The sequence below is a fragment of the Somniosus microcephalus genome, chromosome 10 (genome assembly GCF_052327205.1).
Source record: "Somniosus microcephalus isolate GS21.2 chromosome 10, FLI_Smic_1.0, whole genome shotgun sequence".
Lineage (NCBI taxonomy): Eukaryota > Metazoa > Chordata > Chondrichthyes > Squaliformes > Somniosidae > Somniosus > Somniosus microcephalus.
The window spans coordinates 79,478,592-79,495,985 of NC_140996.1; the positions used below are offsets into that span (position 1 = coordinate 79,478,592).

General features: G+C 47.7%; 1 protein-coding gene across 1 annotated transcript in view; it reads right to left on the bottom strand.

The window, feature by feature from the left end:
• The window catches only part of LOC147111559 (unconventional myosin-XVI-like), a 254,585-nt gene that overhangs the window by 191,039 nt on the left and 46,152 nt on the right, over window positions 1-17,394 (bottom strand). Inside the window, exon 4 of the mRNA XM_085999900.1 lies at window positions 554-626. The gene's annotated coding sequence lies outside the window, so the exon portion shown is untranslated. The remainder of the gene's footprint in view (window positions 1-553; window positions 627-17,394) is intronic.

Sequence of the window (17,394 nt, forward strand, 5' to 3'; positions counted from 1 at the left end):
CTTGTCTACAATTCCCACCATGGGCATGCTTACCCCACTCTTCCTCTGCAACCTTCCCCTGCCCTTTGTTCTGTTTCACACTGGTGTTCCTCTGCATTGTACTGTAATGTAGAACAGTTTGTGTTGATTGTACCTTTACATGAAGCACAATGTAACATTTTAAATAAGAGTTAACTGAAACCCTCAGGACCTATTCACTAACCAGGAAGACGGAATTAATGTAATCCTCACAAAGCAGCTGCAACCAGAAAATATATTGGAAAATATACATATTCTTAGCTATCTAAATGTTAATTGAAGTAATTAGCCCTTTAGCCACACACAGTAATGAACTTTATCTTCATATTATCTATGTACACACACTCAAAATTACTCGTTGATGGCTGGCTGTTATTTTGCCTCCTTACTGTGATGATTTATGCTCAAAGCGTGTTTTCTATTGCACTAAAACTGCAGGACTTCCACCAGCCACACTGCCGAGTGCTCATTCAACGGCCATAACTCTGGAAGCTGTGTGCATACTGTTCTCACTCCATTCATTCAGACTCCCCACCTGTTCATAGGCATTCTTCTGGAATTCTTCAAAGCCAAAGATGTCCAATATCCCAATTTCAAGAGCCGAGTTGCTGCAAACAGAAGAGAGCAGAGGTGATACACGAAGGCCCCATTTATAGATTGCAGACTAATCGTGGACTTTGCACATTTGGCTGAGGTGATTTTCAAAAACAAATAAATATAAAAGTTTCATGTCATGTTGGCAAAGGGAATTGTAAGCTATGTTTATGCAATAAAAAAAAAACAGCTATTGAAACAAATCCTTGTAACCTTGCTGAGACATTGACTAAAATCCATTATGATTCAGACTCCAGAGTTTTCTTAATGGGATAACATGTCAGCATCCCATAAAACTGACATCTCTTTCCCCGCCTCATTAAAAGTGGGGTAGGAGTTCTCTATGAAGTCACTGTGCTTTGTGTTGATGGCAGGGTGTCTCTAATTGATTTGGTGTCTCAAGCAATAGTTAACACAGACAGTTTGCACGTGGGACTCAACCCAATAGAGCTATAGGGGTTCTTTAGGGCCAAAATAGCAAAGTTGCTGTGCCAAGGATTTACCTTTTGATTGTGGAGTCATAACGAACTCCTCAGTGTAATTCAAAGAAAAGTAGTTTTTGTTCTTGTTCTATTTTTTGTGCCATTCTGCCCCATCCACTGTCCCATCTGATAGGGTGAGTGGTTGACTTTGTAACTAGTGGCTCGGAGGTGCCCACCCCAAGGTGGTTAACCGCTTTCCCTATTACTAACCACCTGGCATTTGATCAATAAATGTCCAATGCTAGTATGGGTGGAATTGGGAATGGTAGGGAATCGTGAGCAGAAACATATTTTTTTAATATAATGCAGTGTAGGGCATTGGAGTATTGTACCAGTTGCTGTTCAGAATGAACACCAAGTCCATGGGCACCAGAATGATCGTTGGAGTCTTTGTAAGCTGGGGCACTGTATCATTATTCACTGGTCACTATTGAAAATGATCAGAAGATAGTTATGGATGAGGGAGGCCATTCAACCCATCTAAATTCATTGATGCAGAAAGACCCTACACTCCCCCCATTGCAGCTTTCAGTTGTTTCTTAAATGATTCCAGAGTTTTCGCCTCTATTACTCTACCTGGAAGTCTATTCCATACACGATCACTCTCTGTATAAAGAAGAATTCCTGATATCAGTTCTAAATTTGTCTTTTACTATTTCGAACCTGTGGCTCCTTGTCTGACTCACAAATTAATTAAAAATAATATTCCAGTTTTACATTTTCCATACCCTTAACTATCTTATATACCTCTATAAAATCACCTCTGAATTGCCTCCTTTCGAGGCTGAAAAGCCAATCTTTCTCCAGTTTTTCCTCATAATGCAGACCCTTGACACCATGGATTAGTCTTGTGGCTCTTTTCTCTATTCTCTCGTTTCAGCAACCAGAACTAGACACAGTACTCGAGGTAATTCAACACCATTCACATGAGTATTCACCCCAATCTTAACCAAAACCACGCGGTGAGAATGGGTTGGGTTCGGGTCACATGTCTGATTTACACTCCACTCAATTTTAAGCTTCATTGGTAGCGCGGAGGGTGGGAAGGGGTGGGCGGCAACACCACTTTGAATGGTCCTGGGCTTGATACCAGCGAAGGAGTAGTCCTGCTCTAATACTTTTGGACAGATTTTTCATCTGTTTTTTTCCCCTCAGCCTGCAGACCAAGGGCTCAAAATAAGGTTTGCAACATTATACAAACCTATCCTAGCCCTCACACAATCCAACACATCTTTCACTGCTTGCGGACCAGCACGGCAACACTCAAGCTGCAGGAGGAAATCACTGAAATCCAGCAGACATACAACTCACTTACTCCTGCTTCAGGGAGGAGCATCTAGAGGGAGCACTCGTTTACGTACTGGAAGATATGAATCAGTAAGGGAAAGCACAAGGCTGATACACCCATCAATTTCATGGTATTGAATTTGTTTTCATTCTATTTCAATGGTCCAGTTTCATAACAGATCCAAAGAGTGGCATCTATGGCAGCTGAGTTGGTGCAGAGGGCAATATTGGTGAAAGTGCATTAGGCTACAGCAATGTGTTCATGTGGAGAGGGCTATTGGTGCACTTAAGTGAAAAGGTCTCATCAATGAGAGCCTGATACATGACTCTTCCTGTTTGAGCAAGGATATCTTCTGGATCAGTGGCAAGGTGCTGCTCTGTCCTTGGCAGAAGGTGAGACTAATCCTCCTTCAGCTAAGCCATGGCTAGGTCTCCCTGCTAAGCAGCATGCAAGAGTCAATGATAATCTTGGAGACCCTGAGAGGACTGTACTGTAATACAGGCCTTAATCTGTCCAGTCATCTGTAGTGCTGCTTCAAAATGCTTCTAGTATGCTCAGTACTGATCCTGGTAGCTGATGCATCTTGATATACCTTTGATTAGCTGTTGTTCCTGCCTGTTGCAATAGCATCAAGAGCCAGGGCTGAAGGAGGCAGCCTTTGCCTTCCTTCCAGTCTGCTTTCTCTTTCAAAGAGGCCAGGCGCTGTGGATTCTCTTGAAATGAAGGAATCATGACTGCTGTATGGGAAGCAAGTATTAACCTACATGAGCCTGTGATGTTGACGACCTGCAAACTGTTTGAACGGAACCCTTGCAGTTCATGTAGACTATGGTCGTCAATAACCCCCTGGACTAAAGGGAAACCTACAATGTGGAAAAATTGCAGCGTCTTCTCCTTCTGCTGATAGTTTTCTGTGGGGAAAATGATGAAGGTTTTTGCCCTGGCAAAAAAGGCTTCATTAACTTGCTTGTGACACCTGTAGATTGACCGAACTTGCCAATGTCTCCTGTGATAGCTTGGAATGAGCCGAAGCCACTTGACTATCACTGGCAGTGCCATCCCAATGGGGGAAGTAGTTTGTTGGTCAGATTATAGTAGATAATACAGGGCTGATGTTCCTGTGTCTTGTGCTCAGGAAATACTCAGTTCCCGGATGTAAAGCAGAGGAAAAAGGGTCAAGACCTTGTGTCACAGTTGATGCCCCTTTTGCATTGCCCAGGATTTACAGGGTTTCTCCCAGGGGAAGGAGTACTTGTACTGGCTCCAGTCGTTCAAGCACCAGGCAAATGAGGCAGCAGTAATTCATGTGAGAGCCCTTTAGTCTGGCTGGAAGATCACACTAGACACAAATCAGGTGGGTCCCTATAAAGGAGGGATGGGTAGGGGAAGAATTCCTTGCCTGATTTCTGGCACAGGCTTGCACTGTTCTCGCTGATGTGACCAAGCCAATCAGTCAGAAAATATTCCCCAGCCAGAAAATATTCCCCTCCCAGTGGACATGGGAAAGGAATGTGACATGCCCTAGTTAGCATTCCAAAGACCCTTTGATAAAGCTCCTCATGCAATGCTGCCACTGAAACTGAAATGGGGAGGTTGGGATGCGAGCAGGGAACTGCTAGAAAAATGAAAGCAGTTGATGATTGTGAGGGGAGTGAAAGCAAGGTGAGGGAATTACTGAGTGGAGTGCCCAAGGATCAATACTGAGAACCTTACTGTTCCTAATCTACCTTAACGCTTGGATTCAGAAGCCCAGTGCAAACTTGTCAAAATTCCAGTTGATACAAAATGGGAGCGGGGGAGGGGCAGTGAAGGTAGTCAAGTTGGTGGAAACAGGAAACTGTGGGCCTAAATAGATAAAATCTACAAATAGACAAATCAGCAGAGGAAGAAATTCAACACAGACAAGTGCAATGTACAATAAAGTGGCAGCAAAATTCTGGGTCATTATATTATGGGTTGGGTAGAAATAGTTAAAGGTGAAGCAGAAAGGAATCTGGGTAGTTGGATAGTAAGCCCAGCGTTGATTTTAGCCATGTCTGATTATTCAGGTGGACACTTTGTACTTCGGTGTTGGAAACCTCTTCTGGATCTCTGCGGGGACTGAGAGAGGCTTTTGAAAATTGGAATATAGGCATCAAGGCCAGGACTGTCCTTCATGTGGCAACAGTGTAATTCTGACTCAATTTATCAGGTACGTATGACAGGATTCCCACTGCCAAGAGGGAACCAGCCGATGCCATCCAGGCAGTGCTGCAGCGCAACCACAGCTGCAGCACCTGAAGAGATGTCTGGTTAGTTAAAGGGGCAAAAGTGTCTAAAGATCAGAGAAGCAGTTGTATAGTAGACCGAGGCAGAGACTGAGCCCTATGAAGCAAAATAAGTGGGGGCTACATCGGAGGGGGGGGCCCTCTCTCTCCATTGGGGAAACAGTGGTAACATAGGTAGGCGCAAGGAAAATCCCCCAGGGACCCAGGCCATATCTGCTACCCACCACCCCCACGCCATTTGCACGTGGCAGGTGGGGGAGGAGGAGCCAGAGGTGGTTCCAGTGTGGGCAGGGAACAGGAAACACAGATTGTGGCTTTGACACCCAAATTTTTCATAGTCTCTGCTGCTATCCCATTCGATTTCAGGCGAGATTGCAGAGGAGAATCCAGCCCAGAGTCATTCGAGCAGCAGAGGTGGCAAAAGGAGTGGACTGCAGTCCTGGGTGGTAGGACTGGATACGGAGTGACTGTGCTTTGAACTTGAGTTGGACGAACCACTGGAATGGGATAGCGTTTAGGGACTCTTTATTTTTGTAACAGTATACAGAGAGAGGTTTTTACCCAATTGGATCAAGCAACTCTCATCAATCTCAACATTCTGTATGTTTTACTTCTTGCGGAAAAAAACCACCCTACAATTCAAAACTAAACTATGCTGCACCAAGTGTTAACTCAGTGTGCCTTCAGGGTGACTGACACATGCATAAGACACAGAGAGCTGGTTCTGAACACAAGGGAGTTTTCATTGGTACACTCCTGGATCCCGCTACAGCACAAGTAGAGACTGGGCAGTGAGAGACAATTTGCATAAAAATTAGGCACTCGGGCTGCTTAAGGGATAACTAACACCACTGTGCCCGCAGAGGTATCGACACCAGACTTAATAACATGGGGCAGGGTGAGGGTTTTTAACAATACATTTTTGTTTTGAGTAAATTTTTATTTACTTGTGATCATCAGATCATGTGAAGGTATTACACAAACATCTCATAGATCCTATCAGGATTTTCCTTTTTTTAAAAAATCAGTAGCAGGGTAAAACCAGCTTTCTCACACGATCAATTAAAGGGGCAATGTCTTTTTGGAAAAAGTGTTTGCTAACATTTTTTTCAATTTATAAACAAAGATGATGTAAATGGCGCAAACACGTTAAAACACATCATAACATCACTTGATGAACATGACACACAGCCTTTCTGGCTCTTTTCATTTCCCAAAGAAGAAAAATAATGATTTTATGAACAAGCTTTCAGGGAGATAGTACCTTTTAAAGAAAAAAAATTGTCTCTTTCCTCTCAGACAACCAGACTGCTGCTCTCAGTGGACTAGGGTGTTAGCAGACTTCACTCATTGCAACTTTACTCCACTTACCACCTGAGTGGAATTGTTCCTCCCTTCCCAACAGCATGTAGATAATTATTCAAATATCTAGTCTGTTGCAGGAGAGAATCAGTAAAAAACTATATGGATTTCGCACTCCCTGCTGAGAGAAAAATGCAGATTGGGTGCACCTGTCAGTGTGATTTGCCTGCCTTACTGTGTTACAGGCATGCATGTTCCTATCTTACCACAAAATCCTGTATCATTTCCTACTCAGCATTCCTACTACGTTCATATTGTGGTGATTTGCAATAAAGCACAATTCTGTGGAAGATGGACGGTTGCAATTTCCAACCTTGTGAAGCTGTGATGCTTACCCAGCCTGGACTTGCTGCAAATAAAGAATCCCAGACCTTGGCTAAATACTTCCAGCATTAACCCCTCAAAAAAACAGCATCAGTTTGCAACATCCCTTAGTGAGGACACCAAGCTACAAAAATAGCATAACCATGCATATTTTTGCAAATTACTGTGAACTCTTTATCACAGCATTCTGTAACTTACTAAAAGTGTTCTCTGATCCAACGTAATAAACACAGGCAGCTACTGGCTTCAGTTACCGACTGTTAAGTCATTAGTGTTGCTAACTAGTGCAGCTCACACTGCGTATTGATTTTGCTTCTGTTATTTGTTGCCAAAAGTAAACTAATGAGTTGGTCAGCTGGTGACAACAGCTTGTATGTACAGTATTTTTGCCTCCTCATGCAGCCTCCTTAATGAGGTGCCATATCTGCCAAAGCACTTCAGACTCATGCAGTGATGAAGATATTGCAGAAAAATACACAGCAATGTCTTCACCAGGAGTGATACCCACCATCTTTACTTATTTGACAAATGAAAATGAAATCTGTACATGTTAAAGACGACATTTTGTTCAGATGTTTAAGGATCATGTTGCACGTGAGCAGGCATCTAAAGTTATTATTAGATCCAAATTTGCTAGTTTCCTGCAGACAGCCTAGGGTTCTTGTAGTGTATGTACTTTGCAGAAGGAACTATGGCCTAGAAATTCAGTGTAGCCACTTTTGGGGCGGTAAAGTCGGGCGGGCGCTAAAGTTAGCGCCCGCCGGAAAGTGGAGGCCACTTCGCCGATATTCAGTAGCTTTGGCCAAGGAGTTTGGGCGAGCGCTGAAACTGGCGTTGCACTCCTATCTTTAGGCGCTAAGCCGGCGGTGCAGACTGATAACGCCGAGGCCGGGCGCAGCGCAGGTGCGGTCATGTTTTGATTGACAGCAGACACCCTGACGCCGGCCAGCTCTTAAAGGGGGAAGGGTCGACTTTGTCTGCTGCCACGCCCTGGATAGTGGAGCCCTGCAGCTAGGCCTGAACACTGCTGGTGGACCCAAATAGCGCCTGAAGCCATGCAGAAGGCCCGTGAACGAGCGCAGCGCTTCCCAGAGCATGCTTTGAGGGTGCTGCTTAGGGGTTTGGAAAAGAAAAGAGAGATCTTGTGCCCGGACAGTGGCAAGAAGGCTCCCAGGAGGCAGTACAGGAGAGCCTGGAGGGAAATCGCCCAGAGGGTCTCAGCCAACAGCGATGTCCCCAGGACTGGTGACCAATGCCGCAAGAAGTACAACGACCTCACTCGGTTGGTCAGGGTGAGTACCCTTTCCAGTGTCCTCCTCATCCTTGCATGTGCACCTCACATTATGGGCAAAGGGACCTCAAAGGCCTAATGGCCAGCCCTCCTCCCGCAGCTATGGCACTGGCATGATCATCAATAGCACTTTCTGCACTTTACACACTGGCCAAGCTATTCGACCATGGGAGGCAGTGCACACAACAACAGGGCACCACACTGGCCAAGCTATTCGACCATGGGAGGCAGTGCACACAACAACAGGGCACCACACTGTACTTAGAGGCCGTCCTTTCTCTTGCAGGCCAAGCTGGCGCAGAATCTGAAGAGCCGGACTGTCACCGGGGGAGGCCGTGTCCAGTTCCAGGAGCTCAGTGACCTGGAGGAGCGCGTGGCTCGACTCATGCGTGCCCGGGTGGTTGGCCCCGTAGCTATTGGAGATGCCGACCCTGTGCTGGGCCCCAATGGTAAGGACATGACCGTTTGGACCTCTCTCGTTCCCCTTGCGCTTCAGATCTACATCCTTTGCCACTGTCCCACCAATGCGCATAATGCCAACACTCATGCCTCCCTCGCTGACGCCCTGTCCTCACTCTAAAGCTACTCTTGTGCCTTCCTGCTTTCAGCTGGTGAGGAGGAGGTCCCTGAAGCTGAGAGTGCCAGTCCCTCGGAAGAGGAGGACGGTGAGGACCAAGAGGAAGGCGGCACATCGGGGGAACCCTCATCCGCGCCAGGGGATGGCAATGGAGGGGACACGTCTTGCCTGGAGGAGAGCCAGGGGGGGAAGTGTTGCAGGGGGGTGTAGCTCCTGGGCCCAGTGGCGTCCAGGCACGCGGGAAGGGTCGGGCAGCATGGCTGCCTTCTCCCCAGAGGGGGGAAGTGTTGCAGGGGAGGGCAGTTGCTGGGCCCAGTGGCGTCCAGGCACGCGGGAAGGGTCGGGCAGCACGGCTGTCTTCTCCCCAGAGGGGGGAAGTGTTGCAGGGGAGGGCAGTTGCTGGGCCCAGTGGCGTCCAGGCACACGGGAAGGGTCGGGCAGCTCGGCGGCCTTCTCCCCAGAGGGAGAGTCCGGCCTCCAGTCCGGAGACGGTCCTCGCCCAGGAGGTGCGCCTCCTTGATGAAATGTCCGCGGACTCGGAGCGGCGCCACACCGAGTTCATGGGGGTTGTGGGACAGTTGCCTCAGGCCATTGAGTCCCTGGCTCACAGGACGCGAGTCGAGAGTTCCTGAGTGGTGCCGTGCAGACACTGGCTGGTCTGATGCGGGCACAGACCAGGGCAGTTCGGGCACTCACTTCTGCCACACTCGCTGTGTCACGGACGCATCGCCAGGGCACCCGCCGCCCTGCTGCAGCACAGCGGTCTGGCCTTCACCAGATTGCTGCGCTTGCTGCAGTGCCAGCCCGGCCGAGTGCCAATGTCTCTGGCGACCAGCGAGCGCCTGGCATCAGCCAGCTTGCCCCCATTGCTGCAGCCGCCACTGCCACTCTCCCAGCCAAGCTGCGACGAGCTGCTGGTGAGACTGATGCTGCCCAGCCACAGCTGCAGCAGTCAGCAGCCAGCCCCTCCAGGGCCGGACCTCGTCTAGGCCGACCCCCAAGGGCATCTGCCGTCACGCATTGTGCCCCTCAGGAGCCTTCCCCCAGCCTTGCAACACCCACAGGGCCCAGGTTGAGGCGGAGCAACAGGTCGGGCAGGGGCCGGAGAAGCCTGCACAAGGACTCGCCCTCTCGGCACACCAAATAGAGTGTGTTGCCAACTGTTTTTTTATATGGGGGTGTTTGTGTTCTGTATGGGGGGGTTTGTCTTGGTTAGGCCGAGGATGAAGGCCAATTGGATGGACAAGTTTTGTTATTCCTCCCCAGGTTGTGGGAGTGAGATATGTTTTTGACTGTTTTTTGGGGGTCTTGTCTGTTTTTCTGTTTCATGTGGGAAGGGCCCTGAGTTTGTTAAATAAAGCTTTTTATTTATTCAGCTTGTCCAGGTGTCATGTTTCAAGTGGTTGTTGCGTTAACTGGCTGAGGGCTTGCGGAGCGGCTGCATTCAGGTGCGTTCATTGCCACAAGCCATTCCCTGACAGGGGGCCTAGAAGTGTCGTTCAATAAGCCGCCGGCGGACGGCCCTTGGAGCTTGTGGCTCCCTCCTGGGCTGGTACTCCTCCTCCTCCTCCTCCTCCTCATGGTCCTCCTGCTCGTCCTCCTGAGGTGGTGGTCCAACGTGAGGTGGCAGTGCCTGAGTCCTGCGGATAGCCAGGTTGTGCAGCATGCAGCAAACGACGACAAACTGGGAGACTCTATCCGGCGAATACTGTAGAGATCCGCCGGAACGATTCAGGCAGCAGAACCGTTGCTTGAAGACGCCAATCGTTTGCTCTATGATGTTCCTTGTGGCTTGATGGCTTTCGTTGTAGGCCTCCTCAGCAGGGGTCCTGGGCGCGCGGAGCGGGGTCATGAGCCATGTACACAAAGGGTAGCCCTTGTCCCCAATAAGCCATCCCCTTGGTGGAGGCTGTGCCTCGAACATGTCAGCCACAGTAGTCTGGCGCAGGATAAATGCATCGTGGCTGCTTCCTGGAAAGCGGGCATTGACAGCTAGGATGCGCTGCCTGTGGTCACACACCAGCAGTACATTGAGGGAATGGTAGCCCTTCCGGTTGCGGTAATCCTCGGCATTGTCGATAGGTGCCCGCATAGCCACATGCGTGCAGTCAATGGCGCCCTGCGCCATGGGGAAGTCGGCGATCCTGGCAAATCCGACTGCACGCTGCTCCTGCCTCTCTAGGGTCATGGGGAAGGAGATGAATTGGTGTCTCCTTGCGAAAAGGGCATCGGTGACCTGCCGGATGCAGCGATGCACGGCGAACTGGGAGATGTTCGCTATGTCCCCAGCAGCGGCTTGGAAGGATCCGCTTGCATAAAAGTTCAGAGCCACCGTGACCTTCACTTCCACCGACAGAGACGTCCTGCACATCAGCTGTGGACGCAGATCTCTGTGAAGCAGCTGGCAGATCTCTGCAACCACCTCCCTTCTGAAGCGCAGCCTCTTAACACAATGCGCGGCAGTCATGGTGAGATAGGACACCTGCTGCCGGTATTCCCTGAGTGGGTAAGGCCTACGTTGCCGACGCCTGATGGCCCCTCTGCGTCTAGGCATGGCTGGCCCTCTCACACGGCGTCTGCGAGCCCTTCGCACATAATGCTGGAACTGAGGGTTGGAACCCCATGCAGCCCCCATAATAAACTTGCAAACAGTGAAATCACAATGAGTCAAATTTCCAAGCTCTGGCCAGAAGCCAAAAATACCTCTCCTATGTTGTCCCATATCAGTAAGGTCTGTTCCTTGGTCTCTGTCCAGAAATCCAAAGCACTAAAGTCATTGCAGCAAAATGGCTGGCCTTTATAGTTCAGTCTAAGTGCCCTTTAATTAGCGCTCCCCGAGGCCCGCAGGGCCTCTGCTGCGTTCCACTTCACAGTTCTTAACAGCGCCACGCCCACATTGGGCGGGCGCCACTGAATTTCCGGTTTGGGGCGCACAAACAGCGTTGCACGACGAAATGACGTCACAAGCTGCGCGCGCAGCTGAGCGGGTGCAAACACTTTGCGCCGGCGCTAAATGTCAACTGAAGTTGGGCGTAGGCGCAGGTCGGCCTGCGCCCGGGCGCTAAGTGCCTAGCGCTCGAAATCTACCCCTCTTATGGCACTAACGGCTGGCGAACGCAACTGAATTTCTAGGCCTATATTCTGCAGCCCCTGTATGCTGCAGTACCAGTAGTGACCACCCCTGTCTATAAGCCTGTGCAGTAACTTTGCATAGTAGTTCCAGTTTTGTCTCCACTCAGTAAAGACCTGTTGTAACCAACTCCTGCAGTCCGTGTCTCAATTACACACGGACATAATAGTTCTAAAAGAGGTGGCTGCAGAGTGGATGCATTGGTTTTGATCTTCCAAAATTCCTTAGATTCTAAAACGGTTCCAGCGGATTGGAAGGTAGCAAATGTTACCCCGTTATTCAAGAAAGGAGGGAGAGAGAAAACAGGGAACTATAGGCCAGTTAGCCTGACATCAGTCATCGGGAAAATGCTGGAATCCATTGTTAAGGAAGTGGTATCAGGGCACTTAGAAAATCATAACATCATTAGGCAGAGTCAACATGGTTTTATGAAAGGGAAATCGTATTTGACAAATTTATTAGAGTTTTTGAGGATGTAACATGCAGGGTAGATAAAGGGGAACCAGTGGATTTAGTATATTTGGATTTCCAAAAGGCATTTGATATGTTGCCACATAAAAGGTTATTACACAAGATTAGGGCTCATGGGGTTGGGGGTATTATAGTAGCAGGGATAGAGGATTGGTTAATGGACAGAAAACAGAGAGTAGGGATAAACGGGTCTTTTTCAGGTTGGCAGGCTGTAACTAGTGGGGTGCCGCAAGGATCAGTGTGGGGGCCTCAGCTATTTACAATCTATATTAATGACCGAGATGAAGGGACCGAGTATAATGTATCCAAGTTTGCTGATGATACAAAATTAGGTGGGACAGTAAGCTGTGAGGAGAACACAAAGAGTCTGCAAAGGGATATAGATAGACTAAGTGAGTGGGCAGTAAGGTGGCAGATGGAGTATAATGTAGGGAAATGTGAGGTCATTCACTTTGGTATGAAGAATAGAAAAATGGAATATTTTTTAAATGGTGAGAAACTTTCAAATGTTGATTTTCAGAGAGATTTGGGTGTCCTCGTGCAAGAAATGCAGAAAGCGAGCATGCAGGTATAGCAAGCAATAAGGAAGGCAAATGGCATGTTGGCCTTTATTGCAAGGGGGTTGGAGTATAAGAATAAGGAAGTCTTGCTACAATTGTACAGGGTCTTGGTGAGACCACACCTGGAGTAATGTGCACAGTTATGGTCTCCTTATCTAAGGAAGGATATACTTGCCTTGGAGGCGGTGCAGCGAAGGTTCACTAGATTGATTCCTGGGAAGAGAGGGCTGTCCTATGATGAGAGAGTGTGTAGAATGGGCCGATACTCTCTGGAGTTTAGAAGAATGAGAGGTAATCTCATTGAAACATACAAGATTCTGAAAGGAATTGACATGGTAGATGCTGAGAGGTTGTTTCCCCTGGCTGGAGTGTCGAGAACTAGGGGGCATAGTCTCAGGATAAGGGGTAGGCCATTTAAGACCGAGATGAGGAGGAATTTCTTCACTCAGAGGGTTGTGAATCTTTGGAATTCTCTGCCCCAGAGGGCTGTGGATGCTGAGTCTTTGAGTACATTCAAGGCTGAGATAGATAGATTTTTGGACTCTAGGGGAATCAAGGGATATGGTGATCGGGCGGCAAAGTGGAGTTGAGGTCGATGATCAGCCATGATCTTATTGATTGGCAGAGCAGGCTCGAGAGTCCATATGGACTACTCCTGCTCTTATTTCTTATGTTCTTATGATCTCTCCCCTTCAGCCAGTGGATGGTGGGGCAGTGTGGGCTATGTTTCTCCACAACCAGTATCAACGTATCAGGTGGAATCATGTTTTTGCAGAGTTAGATGGGTCTTCTAGTGGATGTTAGCCCCCCGCCCACCCTCTCTTATTTATTTTCCAAGTTCTAATGCTGAAATTCAATCAAAGTCAAAGGCAATGCCATCAAGTTCCTGCTGCGGGTAAACTTAGCACTCCCATCACTGATTCATGGAACAGGACTACATATTAGAAATCCAGGTGTGGAAGCCAATACTGATTAATGGGATGGGACCACGTTTGAATCATGCAAAGCTCCGAGCCCAGAAGGATTAGATTATTACATTTACCTCAATATTTCTGCAAGATCAGAGATCCTGAGGGGGAAGCAGTGCAGCTATTTTTCAAATCTATAATGCAGACCAATAAAGAGAGCTGAACTCAATAGAAAGCATCCTTAAAATCTGGTTATAAAAGTAGTTACTGATTGAAGGCGGGGAAACAAAAATAATTAGCATATTGTCGTAGCTTCTATTTTTGGCATCAGCGAGTGATCAGGTGACTTTAAATCCTCAGTAATCAGTGTTTATTCTGTCTCAATATGACCAATTTTAAGGAATTGGCTGAATTGAGAGTGAGACTTAGGCCGGAATTTTTGGTGCTGCTGGTGTTGGGGCTGCGGGAACCCGCTGTCATCTTGCTCCCACGCGTCTTTCCCCCAGGCGCTTCTGTCATCGTGGAGCCGACCTGACCGGCAGCGGCGGATGACCCAATTGAGATGATTAGCAGCTAGTTTCAGACTTTTAACAGGCTTTTTTAACTTACTTTTTAAATTTGACTGCATGGCCACGGTAACCACGCTGCTCGGAAAACATGTCTGTCAACCTGAGGTGGGCGTTCCATGGCCATTGCTCCAGCTGATTACTTGACAGCATGAAATGTACAGTAAAAGCTCCCACCTGACAGATGATCACTTACATCAGGCAGAAGCTGTTGCTCAGTCCATTTCCAGCACAGGTTCTGCAGGCTGCAAGTCTTTCCAGCAAAGTCTCCACCCAGTGTCACCTCATTGGAAAAACTCTCTCACCATTGACAGAATGCTTCTGTCATCTGTACTTCACTTGCCATCTGTTCCATCAAGATTGGTGCCATTTATACTGTCTCACCTTGGTCCTCAGAATCAGACCACAATCAGCCCCAACACCAGCAGCACCAGGCACACCAGCAGCACCAACAACAACACCAACCTTCTCTGCAATCACCTGATGTTGCACAGGACAGAGGGCATTAGCACCCGACCAGATGGCCTCATCATGGCCAGATTTAGTTAACTTTACGCCTTACACCCATATGGCTGTCACATGATGCGCCAGGTTGGCACCACCCCACATCAACACAATAAAGCATCCCTACAATGCCCAAGCCATTCCTTTCACATTCATCACCATTGCTAGAGGTACTGTTATGTCTCATCATTCACTGCAACTCACTAAGCCACTTCCAAAGGTGCACACATATCTGTCCAAGACCGGAAAGTGTTGAAAATAAAGGTTTTTATGTTTGACACCACATTAACAGAAACTTTACATAAACATTGGATAAAACACCCAAGTGGCTACACTTGTGTTTTGTTAGTTGGCATGATTGCACTAGGATGAGGGTGAGTGTGAGGGGTGGCTATTGAGATGGGGAAGTGATAATGTAGATAGAGAGGGATGGTTGGAAGTGCAAGGTATGTTGGTGTGATTAAGGATCTGCAGGTGTAGGGTAGGGAAGGCAGAGTGATGGGGATGTGATGAGAGACACAGCAGGATGAAGTTGAGTGTGGCTTTGTACGTCATTGAAGTGTTTGTGGCTCTGCACCCAAGTCCACCTGAACACATCCCTGTTTGTGACCTCCTTTGCAATCTCCAACCAGGCTGTTTTGGTCTCCTGGGGAGGTCTCTCCCGCCCATCGGAAGGGAAGAGGACCTCCCTGTGTGCTGTGATTCCCTCCATAAGCATATGGAGGGAGTCATCGGAGAACCTGGGTGCAGCTCTCTGCCTCTGTGCAATGATTGTCAGTGTTTGCAGCACTCCAATGCTGTAGTGCATTGACAGCATTGCGTTAGATTAAACGTCAAATTCAATGTGGCCATGGTCCCTTTAAAGATACCGGCTGAAAACGCATCATGAATGATGTCACCAGACACGGTCTGGGCAGGGTTAATAGGCCCTATTAAGGGAAAGTCATTTTCAGCTTTGGGATGGAACCAGCAGTGGGGTCGTGACCCGCCATGGCCATCGCCCGCACCGGACCCGCCCAGTTAGGCAAAATTCCGGCCTAAGAACATAAGAACATAACATAAGAAGTAGGAGCAGGAGTAGGCCATACGGCCCCTCGGGCCTGCTCCGCCATTCAATAGGATCATGGCTGATCTGAATCTAGACTCATGTCCACTTCCCTGCCCTCTCCCCGTAACCCCTAATTCCCTTATCTGCTAAGAAACTGTCTATCTCCATTTTAAATTTATTTAATGTTGCAGCTTCCACAGCTCTCTGGGGTAGAAAATTCCATAGATTTACTACCCTCTGAGTGAAGAAGTTTCTCCTCATCTCAGTTTTGAAAGGGCAGCCCCTTATTACATAAGAAACATAAGAAACATAAGAAATAGGAGCAGGAGTAGGCCATACGGCCCCTCGGGCCTGCTCCGCCATTCAGTAGGATCATGGCTGATCTGAATCTAGACTCACGTCCACTTCCCTGCCCTCTCCCCGTAACCCCTAATTCCCTTATCTGCTAGGAAAATGTCTATCTCCATTTTAAATATATTTAATGTTGCAACTTCCACAGCTCTCTGGGGTAGCAAATTCCATAGATTTACTACCCTCTGAGTGAAGAAGTTTCTCCTCCTCTCAGTTTTGAAAGGGCAGCCCCTTATTCTAAGATTATGCCCCCTAGTTCTAGTCTCACCCATCAGTGGAAACATCCTCACCGCATCCACCCGATCAAGCCCCCTCACAATCTTATATGTTTCAATAAGATCGCCTCTCATTCTTCTGAACTCCAATGAGTAGAGTCCCAACCTACTCAACCTTTCCTCATACATCAACCCCCTCATCTCTGGAACCAACCGAGTGAACCTTCTCTGAACCGCCTCGAGAGCAAGTATATCTTTTCTTAAATATGGAAAACAAAACTGCACGCAGTATTCCAGGTGTGGCCTCACCAATACCCTGTATAATTGCAGCAAGACGTCCGTGTTTTTATACTCCATCCCCCTTGCAATAAAAGCCAAGATTCCATTGGCTTTCCTGATCACCTGCTGCACCTGCATACTAACTTTTTGTGCTTCATGCACCAGGACCCCCCAGATCCCTTTGTACTGTAGCACTTTGCAGTTTCTCTCCATTTAGATAATAACTTGCTCTTTGATTTTTTCTGCCAAAACGCATAACCTCACACTTTCCAATATTATATTGCAGCTGCCAAATCTCTGCCCACTCACTTAGCCTGTCTATGTCCTTTTGCAGGTTTTTTATGTCCTCCTCACTTACTGCTTTCCCTCCCATCTTTGTATCGTCGGCAAACTTGGATATGTTGCATTCGGTCCCTTCCTCCAAATCGTTAATATAGATTGTAAAGAGTTGGGGTCCCAGCACTGACCCCTGCGGAACACCACTAGTTACTGATTGCCAGCCCGAGAATGAACCATTTATCCCAACTCTTTGTTTTCTGTTAGATAGCCAATCTTCCACCCTTGCCAGTATATTACCCCCAATCACGTGATTTTTATCTTGATCAGTAATCTTTTGTGTGGAACCTTGTCAAATGCCTTTTGGAAGTCCAAATACACTACATCCACTGGTTCCCCTTTATCCACCCTGTATGTTATATCCTCAAAGAATTCAAGCAAATTTGTCAAACATGACTTCCCCTTCGTAAAACCATGCTGACTCTGTCCTATTAAATTATGTTTATCCAAGTGCTCTGTTACTGTTTCCTTAATAATGGACTCCAACATTTTGCCAACCACAGATGTTAGGCTAACTGGTCTATAGTTTCCAGCTTTTTGTCTACTTCCCTTCTTAAATAAGGGTGTTACATTAGCAGTTTTCCAATCTGCCGGGACCTTTCTTGAGTCCAGGGAGTTCTGGAAAATGATCACCAATGCATCCACAATCCCTACCACCATCAGGTCCGGGGGATTTATCCGCCTTAAGTCCCATTATTTTACTGAGTACCATCTCCTTAGTGATTTTAATCATGTTTAGCTCCTCCCCCCCCATTGCCCCCTGTTTGTCCAGTGTTGGGATATTTTTAGTGTCCTCTACTGTAAAGACTGATACAAAATATTT